We start from the raw sequence: 16768 nt of genomic DNA, 5'->3' as shown, positions 1-16768 counted from the left end.
CCTGGCGTGATTGTCTAAGGCGGCTTTCTTTGACCGAACGCTTCAAATTCAGACCGGGATCATGAAGTTTTCCTATATCTCATTAGACGCACAAAAACTTGTCAAATTCAAGGCAAAAATAGCAGTTCTTGTAATTTAATTACGGAGCTCACCGAAGGGGGCTAAATTTAGACTATGAAAATTGTGGGAGGAGGATTCGATTGGTGATGATAAGATCAGAGAGCTTAAATGACCGGGAGTTGATCCAGATTAGGTCCCTCCGGTTTGGAGACAGGGTGCAAAAAAATTAAGGGATAAAGCTGGCGCCAACTTCGTAATTAAGAGATTCTTCAAACGTGCGAGGATGCAGACAAGTCTGACGCAACACAGAGGGTTTGGATCACAATTTTTCAGACAAAATTCTAACCCTTCCTAATGTAAAAGCTCCAAGCAATAAATCGCGATTTAGGTAGGTGCAAACGGCTTTTCTTGGAATTTATCGTTTATTTTGGGGTCGTTCGCACGGCTTAAGACAGTGGTGGGTGTAAAGTTGCACAATTCCACAAATGAATAATTAATTGTACAAATCGAAAATCGATGAACTAAGGGAATTCCATTTTTCAGAGTCCGATTTGGATTCGGAGCTCGTCCAACTTCCAATCTGTGTACAAAATTAATAGGACGAATTAATTGTGTTCTATTAATATCTTGGCTTAGTCAGAAATGAGACATGGGCTAACAATCAATTATCTCTAGGTTAGAAACAGGTGAAGCTACAATGATCGACACAGGGGTTAGACTAATTTTAGGCACCTATCAGACGGTTTCGAAGAGGGTTGAATCACCAATGCGTAAATTTTATTTGTGCAAATAACAACGATCTGGAAAGTTTTGAGTTTAATTTAGTTGAGTGAATCAAATCAGATTGGACATACATACATGATTTCAATTTTTGTCGAAACCTGGAATCGATAAATCGACTTTATAAAATATGCAGAGGCCGAAACTACTTCAGTGGCTGTTCTAATAATAAAGTCAATATTGTATATTTAAAATTAAGCTCGAGATTGCTTTTATAAAGTCAACAGGTGCCTGTCTAAAAATAACGAACTCGTTAGAATATGCATAGGCTCTTCTCGCTTTCGTTGCTTAATCTGTTTAACATTCGACAATGATAAATTAAGCACTCCGCAAAAATCGCACACACAAAAGTACGACTCGTACGAGTTTATTTATAAAAAAAAATTCAATCTTGCCAACATCAGGTACAAAAATACTCGCGATATTGATGAGACATCTGCTTATTGCGTGAGGTGTGAGCAATTTGTGTGAGTTGCCTTCACCAAGCCGAATGCTTAACAAGGACCATTGTAAACCTGTCCCAGATTAATAATAAAATAGAGCAGATGAGCCAGTTCCATTATGCTTCACAAGACGAGGTGTGTTGGAGTTGTCACATTTTAGATTCGACGAGGGAATTGAAAGGGTACAACACGACTAAGTGGTTGTATTAATATCAATTCATCGACAACACGACCGTCAATACTCTTTTATGAATGACATGTCGGAGGTCGCCTCCAGTGGTTTCCTATTTATTTCCATTAGCTCAGTTTGAAAACAAAAAGGTCGTCGACTCGGAATCCCTCACATTCAAAGAAAATTGTAAATTATTGCTTCTGAAGGTAATTCGCTCGTATTTATCAACACCGGTATCACAAACACGTTTATTGGATTTCGCGTTATCCTAGTACTTCGTGATTTATTGTACTTATCGGGTTTCATAAATAGAAGCATTTAGATTCTAGATTTACAGATTTGCCGCAGCGAGTGTGAAATCGCACCCTTGATCGTGTCATCCTGTGCAGGTGTCATAAATTTTAAAATGAAAAAATGCCAGAAATGCTTCGCCTAGTTCGAGAAAGCCAGCGCGAAACGTCACCGATAACGACACGGAGTGATAAGAAGATGGTTTAAAATGCGAAATAGCGATAGCAAGGAGCTCAGTAAATTACCCAAGTTATCAGTTTTCAAAGAGTAAAAATTTCCACAATAATGGCTTGACAATACAACACAAAAAGTATTTTTAATGACTGTTCATTAATCACACAAGTATTCTGACAGTGTTGCTTTCATAAAATATGGACTATTAATGGAAGGACCTATAATCTTCCAGTGTCTAAATCTCATTTGTCTCCTTTATTATCTTATTAGGTATGTCTTGCGTAACTGTTTGCTAATGAATTGTGTGCTGGGTTTACAATATTGACGCCACAATGCGACGTTCACGCCTCTTTTGAAAGGAATGAAAGCTAATAACGAGCCCATAAAGCCAAAATCATTTTCTCGCAATACATTCATACAGCGGCACAGTATTGACGTTTAATTAGGGGAGTTTAGCAAAATTGGCAAGTTCCTTTTAACTTTGAGACTCTCAAGATAAATGCGCCGTCCTGAAAGTCCTATCAGGACATCCAGTTTATCTATTTAATTAAACTGACAGGTCTTAATCGACGAATGGACAAAAAACTCCAGATTCTTCAGGAAATTTTCCTTTAATTCCGGTCGCGTGTTAAGTGAGACAAAAAACGCAATTACATGTTGTTGTTTTGTGTGTGTCACACCTGTTGGCAATTTTTCGTGTGGAAAATCTTTGGAAATGTCGTGAAGTTCGGGTGGTAAAATGTTGTTTTCATTAAGTCCGAATTTTGAGAACTAATTAGAATTATCTATTCGCGAAACGGTTTAATTGCTCGAATTGTAGTCGCTAATGGACGGCTAGAATTGTTGTTTTGTAACAAAACGAATTAGCGGCTCTTAAAATTTCATTTAGTGGAGTTTCATTGCCGAATTAATCCAGCTACGATCACTCGTAGAATGAAACGTTTGATTTTATTCGCTCGCAATTTATTTATTAATTATTTAGCAATTAACTTGATGAGTGTTTTACTGGCGCCAATAAAAAATAGAACGTACGATGCGTCCGGTTTGTGGTGCGACTGACTGTACTTAATACGAATTAAACGCGTAATGACGCTTGTAAGAGGTACTTTAACTAATTGGAAGCAATTCTCTTGCAGAATGCGCCCAATAGAGCGCACCGAAAAAATCTCTTCCATCCAAGAATCCAAATCTCCTTTTTCGCTTCTTCTCCAGACACACTGGCTAAATCGAGTATTTGCATTCGACTCTGTTTATACAATAAAATCGAATTGTAAGATTATTCCACGCTGGCTTACTTATTGGTAACTTCCTCGGATGTCTATCGGTTTACACATAAATCCCAGTCCCACATTAAATTTTTTAGGGTCTGCAGAAAGAAATATTTCGAGCATACAGATACAAATCGGCGATTCCGTATTTATTATTTCGTATTCATGGCAAAGTGTCAGTCGAAAATTTTATAACATGTCGCAAGCTTATCGAAGTGTGCACTTACATTTTGGAAATTGGGGCGGCAAGAAAATGTGGCGCAGTTTTTACAAATGTTTAATGGAAAATGTGAAGAACGCGAGCGAAGGTGGAGGAAATGTGAAAGAGATAAAACGGGAGAGATTGAGAGTGTATCTAGATTTTTTTTTGAACGGCTATTGAGTGATGATTGTTGCGTTCAAGAGAAATTGCAACGTTCCAGAACAAGGGATTGTAAAAATGAGAGATTTTTTTTAAATGAAAAGCAGAAAACAGAGGATAATCAAATGTTACAATAGAAAACAAAATCCGAATAAAAGCTCTGCCCACGTGAATTTTGATCTGAAATTAAATTTAAAAGAATATCATTGTATCGGGAGTTAATTGAATTTTCAACAAAAAATTTCACTTAGAGGAAACAAAGTCGGTAAATATTTTGACTTGGAATTTGTTTGAGACGCACCAAGTCAAGGGATGAATAGAACGCAATTTAAACAGAACCGTGCGAGTCAGTTGAGACAATGCCAATCTTTTACTTAAATAGTTCCTAATTGCTTAAGTACATAAAGATAGGTGGTTAACTGAATTTGTTAAATAGAGCCGGACGTGCTCATTCAACTTATTATCCTTTGGAGAAGATGTTTACTCGGCGCAATTTGATTATTTAATCATATGGCGAACCTCCAAGTCGAGCAAAGTGAATATAAAAATAAAACAACCAAGTCTCGGATATTTTTTAGTGGACGATGTTAATTCCCAAGTTGCGAGAGATCTTCTATTGTGAAGTTTCACCCAGCTTCGTTTCGGAAACCTCGAAGATTTCTGGTGGATGCGCGGGTAAATCGGCAAATTAAATTATCGAGAAAACGTTACTTAATTTAAAAAACATGTGTTTACCTCGTTAAAATAAAAAATAAATATTGTGCTGAGAGGATGTTGTCGGCAGAGCAAATATACTAATGAGAAAGCAAACTGAAAATATTTGCGAATCTTAGACGTATCGAGTGAAATGTCATTTTTATCATTTGGTACAATCTCGGTAGGTATCTCATTAAGCTCGATGCGCTGAAAACACCTAGAAGAGTAATTTAATTGTGGATTTAAGATGCAACGAAGACCTAGTGTTTATTTTCAGACGACGTAACTCCAAACGGACTTAAAAGCATTTTAATGAATAGCGCGACATGTTGAAAAGGGTGGGTTTTACGCTAACTACATTTAAGGGAAAAGACTTTATCTTTATAATAACTGAAAGACGTTAAGAAGACGACGATTTGAATATCTAGCTCGCGCTTTGATATTTCACATTACACTGAAAACTTTAAAACCTAACTTTGTTGATGATTTCATTATCACAGCAACTTAACACACTAATGGAATTACTCGTACTCGACCTTTGCAGCGCTCGGAAAGACTCAACGAACAATTGTTTAGTTGAAGCGGTAAATGACTCCACCAAAATGCATTTGCGCCAAGGAATATGCTGTTTAGCGATAATAAATGCACATGCACGAATCTTGGGATTTGGAGGGATAAAGCCTAAATGAAAAATCAATAACGGCTTATATGTTCGTCATAAAGGATGTTACAAACTTGACACGAAATTATTGCGCTCGCAAATGCAAAAAATTGTTTCAACTCATTTAAATTGATCCGTCACAAAATCAATCGTCTTGTTAAGACCAGTTGGAACGCAAGGACTCGTGCCACAAATGCTCAATGGGATTAAGATCTGTACTTTTCGCTGATCAATTTTTTGAGGCACACAAATTAAAATGAATTTAAACTCATTTGTTTCATAATAATTACTCGACAAGAGAGAGAGTGGAGGAAATATAATTCCAGCTGACAAATACATATTCGGTTGTAACGTACTGACTGGATCCACAAAGGGGTGAATTTTTTGTTTGGGTTTATTGCAGATTGCTGACTTGAAGTAACTAGTTCCAGGTCCAGATTCAAACAATCGAAACACACCCCAAGCAAATCCTTGGATGTTCGGTATCCAGAGCGATAACTAAGTTTAATGGTTTAATTGAGTACAATTTTGAAAACACGTCGGTGTAGGTTGCTACCATGATCCAAATGTTTAAGACATTTCTCTAATGAACGGCAATGTTTCCTGTTGATTAAAACGCTGCGTGAGTCCTAGCAACTTGTTTTTGTAAATTATGATAATTAGAGACGTTGTAAGTAGTACTATAAAGCGTAAATGAACCGTTCGATAGCGCCAGCTTTCTTTCATTGTTCCACTTTCTGGTACATTAATTGGAAGGCCAAAACCCAACAGAAGACGTAAAAAGACGCCGAATAATCTGCTTTATAGTTCACGTGTTCACAAGAGTATTTGTGTTGTTTTCAAAAAACAACTACAAAACATTCTCCTTTTAATGTTATATCAAAAAAGAAAACGCTACTTTCGACTGCGACGTAATCTAGAAGACACCAACTCTCGGCATTAATTTAACATCAAACAACTTATTACAAAAGTTGAGTAATCAAAGCTGCGAGCATTTTTAATTACTTTGGGTGTTGCAACCCGTTGCCAAACGTAAAATGCACTTTGTAAACAATTCACAAAAATGTTCACCTGTCCTGGAAGCTTTTTAAAATGTTCTTGTATTTTTATCATTATTCTCGTGATCGATAAAATTTGCCGAGGACCGTTTATTTCCTCTGAATCTTTAAATGTTGACAGTGAAACGTAGTCCAGTGCAAAATTCTTGTTCGAGACCCTCAATTAGTTTTTGTAGCCGTCAGTGTCGACCCAACAGATCGATTCTAACGTGACACCGTGACGTGGTTGATGGTTTTTTAAATAACATGTCATATGTTTGAGCGAGGAGCTTTGTCTGACGGACCATTTGATTTGGAATGCCGTTGGCGCACCGAACTGCATGCGACCAAATCCGGCACTCGAATATTAATTATGTTATTAGGAAGACGACGACTCCGCAATAAACTTCTTTCATCGACGAATAACCGACGTCTGCTCCAGAACTCCCCAATTTGAAGCTCTCCATTGTTCATTTCCTGCTCCTGATCCCTTCTTGTTCGTCAAAATTCAACGCTCACTCGCACCACCGTTTCGATAATTTACCCCAGACCAGTTTTTAACGATCGCACATCGATTTGCAAGATTCTTCTAGCCTAGACTAGTTAATGCCGTTACCAGTAATTGGCGCCAGCAACTCCACCAACTTCGACAACACTTATTTGCATCGAAGGGACAAACTATTCGACCTTTAACTACTCGAGGGTGGTAAATACTTCATTTTACTGTGTAAACCGTGTTACGTACATTGTTTCATTTAAAACCCCTCCTCGTCCATAAATCTTCCCGTAATGTGTCTAACGACGCCCTTATTGATTTATTATTTATCAAATTATTCATTTTAGCCAAAATTTAATTAATTAAGGGTGGAAAGCAACGTGGCGGGACTGTAATTTTCAGACTAATTAAACTGCAGGTATTGCATGTACCAGTGTAGCGTTCTAGCGTTCAATTAGATGTAAAATCAGTGCCGTCCAGAAATGCCATTTGCAACCGGACAAAGGACTAAACAGGAGACAAAGAGTGAAAATTTATGCAACAGTTCTGTTGTCGCATTTGCACAATTCTAAGCGCAATAAATTTTAATGAAAAACGACTTTTTTACGACTTTTTAACAACACGTCCGGTCCGATCTTAGAAAAAGTTTACGTGATTTGCCAAAGAGCTGTATCTGTGTCATATTTTTAGTTTTATTTTACACGTTAAATTTACGGCGCTCGTGGAGTAACGGTCCTATTGCATGTAAGATTTGGAAAAAGAACAATAAAACAGAACGAGATACTGACGATGGCTACAAATTTTAAAAGCGTTTATCTCCAAATGCACGCATAGAACAAATGCCATTTATTTCTACCGTACGCAATCTAAAACAATATTTTCGGTAATCCCGAAGAAGTTCAAGACAGAGAGGAGAAGCCAATAATTTATTTATGGAGTTTTATCGGTTATAGACATCGAACGACTCTATTGTTTGTCATTGCGGATAATTGTTAAAGCTTCGGCTTGGTTCTGCATTTGTTGAGTTGTTTAGACGCCTTGAATATTTAGAACAACTTCTGCTCTACTTTGCCTGACATATTTTAATACGAACGAGATATTTTAGCGGAGATTCTGCATAATTTGCATGTTTGTGTTTTAAGTAAATAACCTTCTGATGAGAAGGTTCGTGGTAGGCGCACTACCACAAATACCTCAAAACTGTGATAAATTATTCAATATTCAGATGTCAATATGGCGGATTTTTCCCCAACAAAATTATGGTTCAATTGAAGTTTCAAACAAATCAATTAAGTTTAGCCGACTTAGCGAACAAGTGAGTGGTTTTTTTTTTAGCCTGAAGAAGCGCTGATGCTGGACACTACCCTAATCGAAAAGTTTGTTCGGTTCGATAAAAAATTATCAAGCCGAATGAATTACACAAGATTTTAGGCGTCGATGATAATTGATAAAAATGCGGTGCGTGGTGGGTAAGATTATTTTTGAAGAGTGACCAATTAAATTGTGATTAATGGGTAAATATTTGCCGTGGGTAATGGGTATAAATTCCAGCCTCTGGCGCTTCGGAATTCGATTTGTAAGGGACAAGATGTCCATAAATCAAGTTACTAACAGATAATGACAGGTAAATATAATAAAGTTGAGTAATAAAAAGTGACCATTTCGTTGGGTTAATTCGACCGTAAAAATTACCATAACGACTTTAATTACTGAGGTGGGGACTGGTGCATGCGAACGGGACATTTTAATGTTTCTTCTTAATTTAATGCTAATGAAAACAAGTACGAGGGGAAGACGTCACGTTAAAAAGGAAATAAAGCAACAAATGGTGAATGTTAAATCAGGGCACAACAGTTTCTCATTTCCTTGTAGACAAACGCTTCCGTTAGATACCTATATCATGCATATATAACGCAGAAGTTCGTTAGGAGAACTTTTAGCATCCAAATATTGGTGCTTTGTGGAAACTGAGAACTTTCAATTGAACAACTTGCCACCGCATACCATGTTCTAAAGCTGATGGATAGGTGCATAATGACATACTCGAAGCTGAAGGGTTTGCAAAATCATTTGTTTATTGATGTATTATAATCTTCGATAAAAAAAATTTCTGGGCGCTACGTGAAAGAAACATAATAAAATATGTATTTATATTATCAGTAGATATTAGTTATCGATTCAACTTAAAAAATGTCATTCAAATGTCAATGAAAACGGTAAATATGAATTACACAGGTGGCTCACCTAAGACTTTCGAGCTTAATACCGCGGTTATTTTCCAACGGATTTTTATGAAATTTAAATAGTTATTTATTTAACGAGTTCGTGTGTAAGTTGGGCTTTTTTGGTATGAGTGGCCCACGAGTGCCACAAAAAGTCCAATTTACACAAGAACGAGTTGAATACAATATTTTTTTGTTCGACGACCCCCTTAAAGACTCCAAATCGCTTAAAATCTTTAAAATTAACTTGACGTTTCGTTTTGACAGGTTGTCAAAATCCGTTCACATAGGAGAAAATTCTCAAATTCTGACAGTGTCGAACAAAAAAATATTTTAGATGGTCAAGGTTCAATTAGTAATAATAAAATTACCTCAAGTTAAAAAATGTAATTTTAACAATTGTTTCCTTTATTGAACTTCCGCTGTCAAGTGCTTGCCATTGCCTGAAATCAAATTTCACCGCGATCTGATTAGACTAAATATTGTTGTAAAAGGGATGAAAAATATGAGAGAAAAATGTATTAACTAATATATCGGACCTTCAAATAAAAATATATTTAGAGTAAGCATAGGCGACATTCTAATTCTGTTAACAGTGTAAAATAATTTTTGTAGGTAACTAATTATTCCCCGGAGTTACACAGGTTACATAGTAAGCTTTTTCCCAAATTCATATTGTCATATTCCGTGGAGGAGGAATAGGAAGAATGCACTACAAAAATAAAAAATATTTTCTAACTTAATTTTATTTCGTTAAAATGCCAGACGTTTCTTGTGTCATTTTCTACGCTGGAAAAATGTTGCAAATAATTGAATTTCCATAGGTTACTCTAAATATAAATTTATTTGAAGGCCCTTTATTTTTGTATTCATAAATTTATTTTTCTGTGGGTTTTATTTTTTTCCCAGAAATAATCTGCCAAAATAGTCCTCGGATATATCAAACTGTTGCATTCTCAGGATATTACTAGTGAATATAATAATACAGGATGTCTCAAAATTCGCGAATTCCAAATTCAGAGCGTTGTAGGGGATCACTTCAGTAGTCCAAATATGGAAATTAAAAAAAATCGCGATTCCCCCCACAAAGATACATTGATCTGAAGGTGCACTCTTTAAAGTGCGTTTTCTTCAAATGCAGGCTGAAAAGTTCAGTGTTTATTGTTATTTATGGTGTAGATGATTGTGGAAAATAATGACGTAAAACAATTTTTTGAAAAATAGCTTTACTTTGGAGTAAAAAGATCTTAAAGTTTTGTAATTTTTCTTAAAAATGGAACGGCAACGTAGCTAGAATAGTATTTTGTCACTGTGGATATGAAGGGTGCTATGTATTGAATAAAATTAAAGTGCTTATATCTTCTTTAGGAAGCGCGAATTTTTTTTCTAAGTATTTTTCGAGCTCCACTGGGTCCTTCCCACCACGTTCTGAATTCGGAATTCGCGAATTTTGAGACACCCTGTATAGGTACATTTTGATTTCAAAACGATTGTCTATGCAGTTGGCCATGATCATGAACACCGGCCTTTAGATTTAGTTACAAAAAAATAACTAAATATCAATTTTGGTTTTCGGTTATTCAAAAACTTTTCTTGTTTTTTGTTATATTCGATAGAATCACGTTTTTCATAACAACATGTATAAATCAATGTGAGATAGATAGAATTTTATTGCAGAAATAATATCTAGACAGATTTAAAAAATGAAGAAAATCGTAGCACCATACAATGTTACATTGTTATACGGGGTCATTATAAATGTTTGTAACAACTAGTGGGCGTAGGGGCGCACCTAAAGCATAGCGCACAGCCACCTACGAAATTAATACATAGTTAAAATTAAAATTCTTACGGTTACAAAAAGGTAGAGACTAGTTAATCACAAAAAATGACACGTTTGGAAAAAGTTGGGGGATAAAAAAATCTTAGAAAACTTTTAAAAAGAAAAGTTTAATAAGTTGGCGAGTTCTTTCACTGGTTAAAATTAACACACATATTTCAGATATACCCTGTATATGACTGTCAATGAATTCAATAATTGGGTGATTTAACAATTAATCACAATCATAAAAAGCATAAATTTGAATCGTAATAACTCATCATTAACGAAGTCATTTGAACTTGTTTTGGCAGACTAGAAAGACAAACAAAACAACCTCACCATTTTTTGTCAATTTTTTACAATTTTTAGATACATGTTACGATACGATAAAGGAATTTGTTAGCGTACAAATATGTATTCAGAATTATTATAAAAATAGGTTTATCATCTAATTCTGTAATTGTCGTCCCTATCATTAAGAAACGTAATGAAAAGCAAAGTGCGTCCACTTGGAGCTTTTAAAAGATTCATTCTGACGTCGTTCGTGCACATCAGACATAATGTCTGATGATGATAACGTCCCTTAAATAGTTTTCCAGGAAGCTCCATTAACATTCCTTTTATTAACTTTATTGCGTTTTCTTTCGTCACTGTGGAATATTATTTCTGTGAGCAATTACAGCGCCAACGAAAAAAGCCAATAATGGGGCAATTTCATTATTCTAAAAGAAAGTCGAATAGTGTGGCACCCTTTGCTCTTCGCACACGATAATTTCGGGCGGAATAAGATTTCCGATCCTAGGAAGGACGACCCTCGAATGCAGAAACACTCGAGTGCAGAGCCACTCGAGGCGCTACTGGTAATAGGGTGCAGATTTTTTTTTGCGAATAAAACTCATCCCCGCTTAAATATTTGCCTTAGGAACACTATTCTAACCGAGAAAAATATGACGTAGAAGCGTTCATTTTGTCTAGGGTCCGCCTTCCGACCGAAGGATTCCGAAGAATGCAATCGTTCCAGTTAAGTCCTGTTATGGGGTGGATTTTGATTTCGTTGCGGCGCCGTCGATGATAACGAAACTAATCGCGTAATTCGCCTGTAAAACTCATACCCGTCACATAGACATTCATTAGATGTAATAAAAAAGTTGGCGAACATTTTTCTGGGATCAATTTTCGCTGTAATTTGATTGGAAACTTCATCCGATTTTGAAGAACCGAGCAGAAATATCCAATTGAGATTAATACTCGATGGACTGTTTCATCAATCACGTAAAAACTCCCACTTCTTATGAGTTATTTGCGCTGCGAAACAGCAACAATTTATTTTTCTTTTTTGATTCTTTGCGTGCGAGAGATTCTCCTTGTTTTCCTTTTTCTTCATCACCGCACTTGTTTTCAATTTTCCCCTATTTTTCTTTTTTTTGGATTGGAACGTATCCAGCAAAGCTCCCATTCATTTGTGTTAGCACCAGTAAATCCGCTTAATTCTTTACTACTTCTTTTAAATATTAACTCGTGATTTATCGTTGTTTTTAACAGAATCGGTAGCGATATTTTGCTATTTTCGATTCTTGCAGAGGCTTGACTAGGCTCAATGTTCCTTCTAACAATCGATATAAATCTAAGGCAATTCTGAAACAATCCAGAACAATTCAGTTTATGTATCTTTTAACACTTTAAGGTTATGGTGATGATCCTTTTTATCTTCAACGAAGAAATAATTGTCGGATTATTTTTTTTTTTATTTAATGAAATAAAATGATATCCAAAATTATTTTTGGAGCTTTTATTAAAAATCCAATTTTCTTGAAGTGTAATACAAATCATTTTCTTTTAAATTCTTTATCTTAAAGTTTTCAGTCGCTGTTTAAGACATTTTCTTGGAGATTCAGTGGGATGAAGTCCAGAGATTTCATTGACCGCTCTGACCGTCTTTGCTAATCCGTCTGTGAGAGATAATCACATTTAAATAAAGTGTGATGAGACTTCATTTTGTTGAGACTAGATCTCATCTGGCAAATTTGGGTAGTTTATTGATAAAATCACCATCACGTGCAGAAAACTTAAATACTTCCTTGTGCAGAAACTATAATGTTTTTAGAAATTTAGAATTTGTAAAATTTCTTCTACACAGCAAAAAGAAATATAGAAAACTAATTGGTGTTTTCTTGTGGTAAAGAAACCGTCAAATTCTATTTATAGAATAATTAACACCAATCAAATACATATAACTCCATTTGACAAATTGATTTCATTGGAGGTAAAAACTGTAGTAGAGTTTTATGTTGTTTTACGAACGGATGACATTTGATTTGTTGTTCTTATTGTTCAGGTGACAGTTTGATCAATGAATTTAATAGAGACGAGTGTCAAATTATGCGATATTTTTGTGTCAGAAGCAGGAGATATCAACAATTTTTCTAATGAGCTCTAATTAAAATTAAAAAAATATTTAATTAGCAAAAAACATTTTAAAATCGAGTGATGTCGATAACAATCTAGAATAAAAAGTTTCAATGTAGATCATTAATGAATTATGTTCGTTGTTGGTTAATGCTCGCTTACCGAAGGAAATATTTTTTTTTAATTTGGGATACCACATTTGAAGACTTTTACGGGCGGTATCGGCTTGTCTGTTATTTATCAAACCGCATAATTAAAAGTCAGATAAAAGGTGAATCAATAACGACCCGACGCGCACAAATGCTATCAATTTTGAAAGTCGTGCAATTTGTCAAAATAGATAATCAAAAACGATAGACATTTCTGGTGGTGAACGAACCCCAACACCTCTGCGGTTTAATTAAATGTGAAAAGTTTGCCACGCATTCGTTATAAAACTTAAGCGGAGCGGGCAATTAAAATTCTGTTAAATGAGGTGTTAACTCGTGTAAAACTTCCCGTAAATATTTACGCACCCCATTATTCGAAATGATTTTTTTTAATTAGCGCTCACCTCGCAACGAAAACAAACAAGCGCTCCGATCGCGGTCCATCTTCAGCGGAGCCGCAGACACTCCACCACTTCACACCGACACCCGTCCGAATTTTTTCCGGAAAACTCTTGCATTAATACACGAAGTTTGCGGAGTTTTGTGGTCGGCCGATGCGCCTCCGAGTGTGTAAGCGTCGCGGCGAGAGCTGAGAGCGCACTGACGCCCCCATAGTTGTCGTCGGACTACGTTTGCCCGCATTTCGTCAGATAAGCTAAAAGTAGTCTCATTTGTATTCATTGATGGGGCCCTACTGCACTATTTTCTTTATTCGCAGAGCGGGATGCACCGAGATGGTTAGCGGACGGGGATTAGTGGGGAATTTTTTTGAAATCGAAAAACAAGTAAGGGGAACGGAATTTGTATTAAAGGCGAACGGGGACATTGTGTCAAAACTTTGCCAATACGGTCTGTATCGGGAAACTAAGTTTTTCTCATAACCGCTCGATCTTGTCGGGTCCAACTTTATTAATTCTTCAGTCAAATGCAACCATGGTTTTGGGTGGAGGAATTTGGCGCTCGTTTTGTATTGCCTGTTGCAATCCCTTTTCCACATGTTACTGCTTTGAAAATTTTCACTTATAATACCCCAAGTGCATTGATTATTTTCGGAAATTTTTTCGAATGCATTTCCAAAACGTATTAATTAGCCCGAGTCGAACACGAGGGCTAATTACGCATGAGAATAACATTTCCGGATATTAATCAATGCACGAGGGCATATTCGGTAAGAAAATCGCAACAACACGGACATTATACTTCTTAAGTTATAAATTTCTGACAAAAAAATCAAGTTGTAGGTATAACAGAATTATCCTTGACAACGGAAAAAAATTTGAGATTTGATTGGCTGAAAAAATGTCCACTTATTAATTTCATGTTGGGTTAGTTAGGTGCAAAAAATTCCAGGAAATCTCTACATTGTTATAGAAACGACACCGAATTCTGTTTTTCTATTGGCTATTTTTAAGTGTCGTGCGATTTTCAGAGAGATATGTTAATAACACCTACATTTAACAGAAACGGAATTTTATGAAACGTCATTCTTAAACGTGAAAAATTATTATTTTTTTAATTAAGGAAAGTACACATTGTTTGGAATGTTGAAAAAAAGCTAATCAACAGCTAATTATCGTAGAAAAATACAAACAAAAGAATCCCCTTTGAATGAATGATTTATGGTTCTTTACAACAGACGCAGACTCCTAATCCAGTGTTGTTTTCTGCTCCTGGTGAAGTTGTTGGGGTGGGCTCAATGCTCGGTCCAATGATCGATGTAAATCTGATAAAAAGAATTCTTTGTCGTTCGAAATCATTTCGGAATAATTTAATATTCTTTTGACACTTCAAGGTTATGCAGACTTTTCTTATCCAGTTAGTGAAGACTCCGATAGATATGTTTGCAGAATTTATTTAAAAAAACAAGGATTTTTAAACGAGTTAAACGAAATGGCGGGAAACTGCCAATAATTTTTTGAAATGTGACTGGACCAGCTCCGCTTCAGATTTTTTTCAATTTATTAAGTTTAAAAGCTAAAGACTTGACAACAATTTGGTTGATACACCTTTTAACGTTAATTTTTTCTCTAAGTAGAAACCTTCTGGAATTGCAAAAATATTTTTAATGCAAAGAAAAAATAAAACAATAATGAAAAAAATACAAAGAACAGAAACGATTTTAATTTTTGTTCAAAGGAAAAAAAAAACGAGTAGCTATATTTTTTTCAAAACGCACACAATAGAATTTTGAAACGAACTACGAAGAAACAGGGCGAAAAAACTTACACTTTTTGAAATATAACCGTATCAGCTGAGCTTAACATTTTTATGAAAAAATTTAAAGCTTAAAACTAAATACTTAAAGACAATTTAATCTTTTGGTGGTGTATTCATTGCCTCTAAATAAAAACTTTTTGGAGCGTTTACAATGTTATAAAAATATTAAGCTGCTGGGCCTACACAGCTTTGTCGGACTTTATCTACTGCTTGTACAGTTACGGCCACGGAATTTCGTCAGTTATTTTACTGTCAATTCGAAAAAAATTGTGTGGCCTAAGCTTTGTTGTCATTACGAGTGGCATTCAAAATTTTTGTGACAGAAATTCTGTCACGCACAATAAAAATCAAAATGCCATCAGTAGCATCCAATGTGAGGTTAGAATTACAGCGTGATCAAAAAGGACTGTTTGAGTTGGCAGAACGCAAAGATGCTGGACAACGTTCACAAAGATTTTGTGCATTGGGATGGGAAGTATCCTTTGAGGAAACCTTTCACCGCAGATTTGCCGTGCTAGCTCTGAATGTCCACGGGCTTCACCACAGATCAAAACCATACCAGTTTTCTCCAGGTTGGTGAAGCCATTTGTGATTTAATTTGAGGTTCTCGTCAAAGTGACTTAATTTTGAATTAAATGACTACAAAAAAAGTCTACTATGATTTTTTTTGACCAAATTTTTCATAAAATTCAGCGGCTTCCAAACTTTTTTTGAAAAACTTTTAGCCCCTTTTTTTCGAAAAATATCAACATTTGTATAAGACATTATTTGTTCAATCATTACCTATTGTGGAGTTCTATCACTGGTTCAAATATCTGCCTAACTTTCAAAGTCACCCTGCATTTTATACAGGATTGTTCACGGAAGATGACGAGCCTGACCAGGTAACAATGCAACCCAAAATACATTTGACAAACCATACATTGTGTTTTGGTATTTAAAAATTAAATCAGGAATCCAAGTAGGTATTCCATTAATTTGAAAGATATATCTGTCATTGCATTTTTCGTTCATATTTAGTATTTGAAAAGGTTCTCGAACGATGACAGAACCGATATACGAGTATACTTACCCATTACTTTTGTGATTTTAATTGCATATTATTGTTATTAAATTATAATTTGTTGAGAGAGATATTTTTCTATCAGAACTTGACATTCATTGCTGACGTTAAAAGCTGTCTGTGTTTTATGTGCATTATGATAATGCCGGATAATGTAATATGGATCGAGATTGCTTTGTGAATTGTTTTTTGGGTTGCATTTTTACCTGGTCAGGGTCGTCATCTTACGTGAATAATCCTGTATAAATATTTTTATTTAAATATTGAAAAGTGTAAAAGTTGACCAGTTGAAAAATGTTTGAAAACTTTTGTAAAAAAATAGTACGCAGTATCAGACAGTCACAAAAAAGTAAAAGGAGTTGGGAATAAGTTTTGATAGCGTGCCAAGGACAAAGAAATTGAACATTTAAGATTAATTTTTTCGATATAAATACTAAAATTGTGTGAAAT

General features: G+C 35.4%; 1 protein-coding gene across 1 annotated transcript in view; it reads right to left on the bottom strand.

Annotated features, from left to right (window-relative positions):
- FMRFaR (FMRFamide Receptor) overlaps positions 1–13646 on the bottom strand; it is a 30846-nt gene extending 17200 nt beyond the window's left edge. The window contains exon 1 of the mRNA XM_069053802.1: positions 13443–13646. The gene's annotated coding sequence lies outside the window, so the exon portion shown is untranslated. The remainder of the gene's footprint in view (positions 1–13442) is intronic.
- Positions 13647–16768: the final 3122 nt, after the last annotated feature.

Source organism: Tenebrio molitor, chromosome 7 (assembly GCF_963966145.1).
Source record: "Tenebrio molitor chromosome 7, icTenMoli1.1, whole genome shotgun sequence".
Lineage (NCBI taxonomy): Eukaryota > Metazoa > Arthropoda > Insecta > Coleoptera > Tenebrionidae > Tenebrio > Tenebrio molitor.
This window is presented reverse-complemented; position numbering and strand designations above follow the sequence as displayed.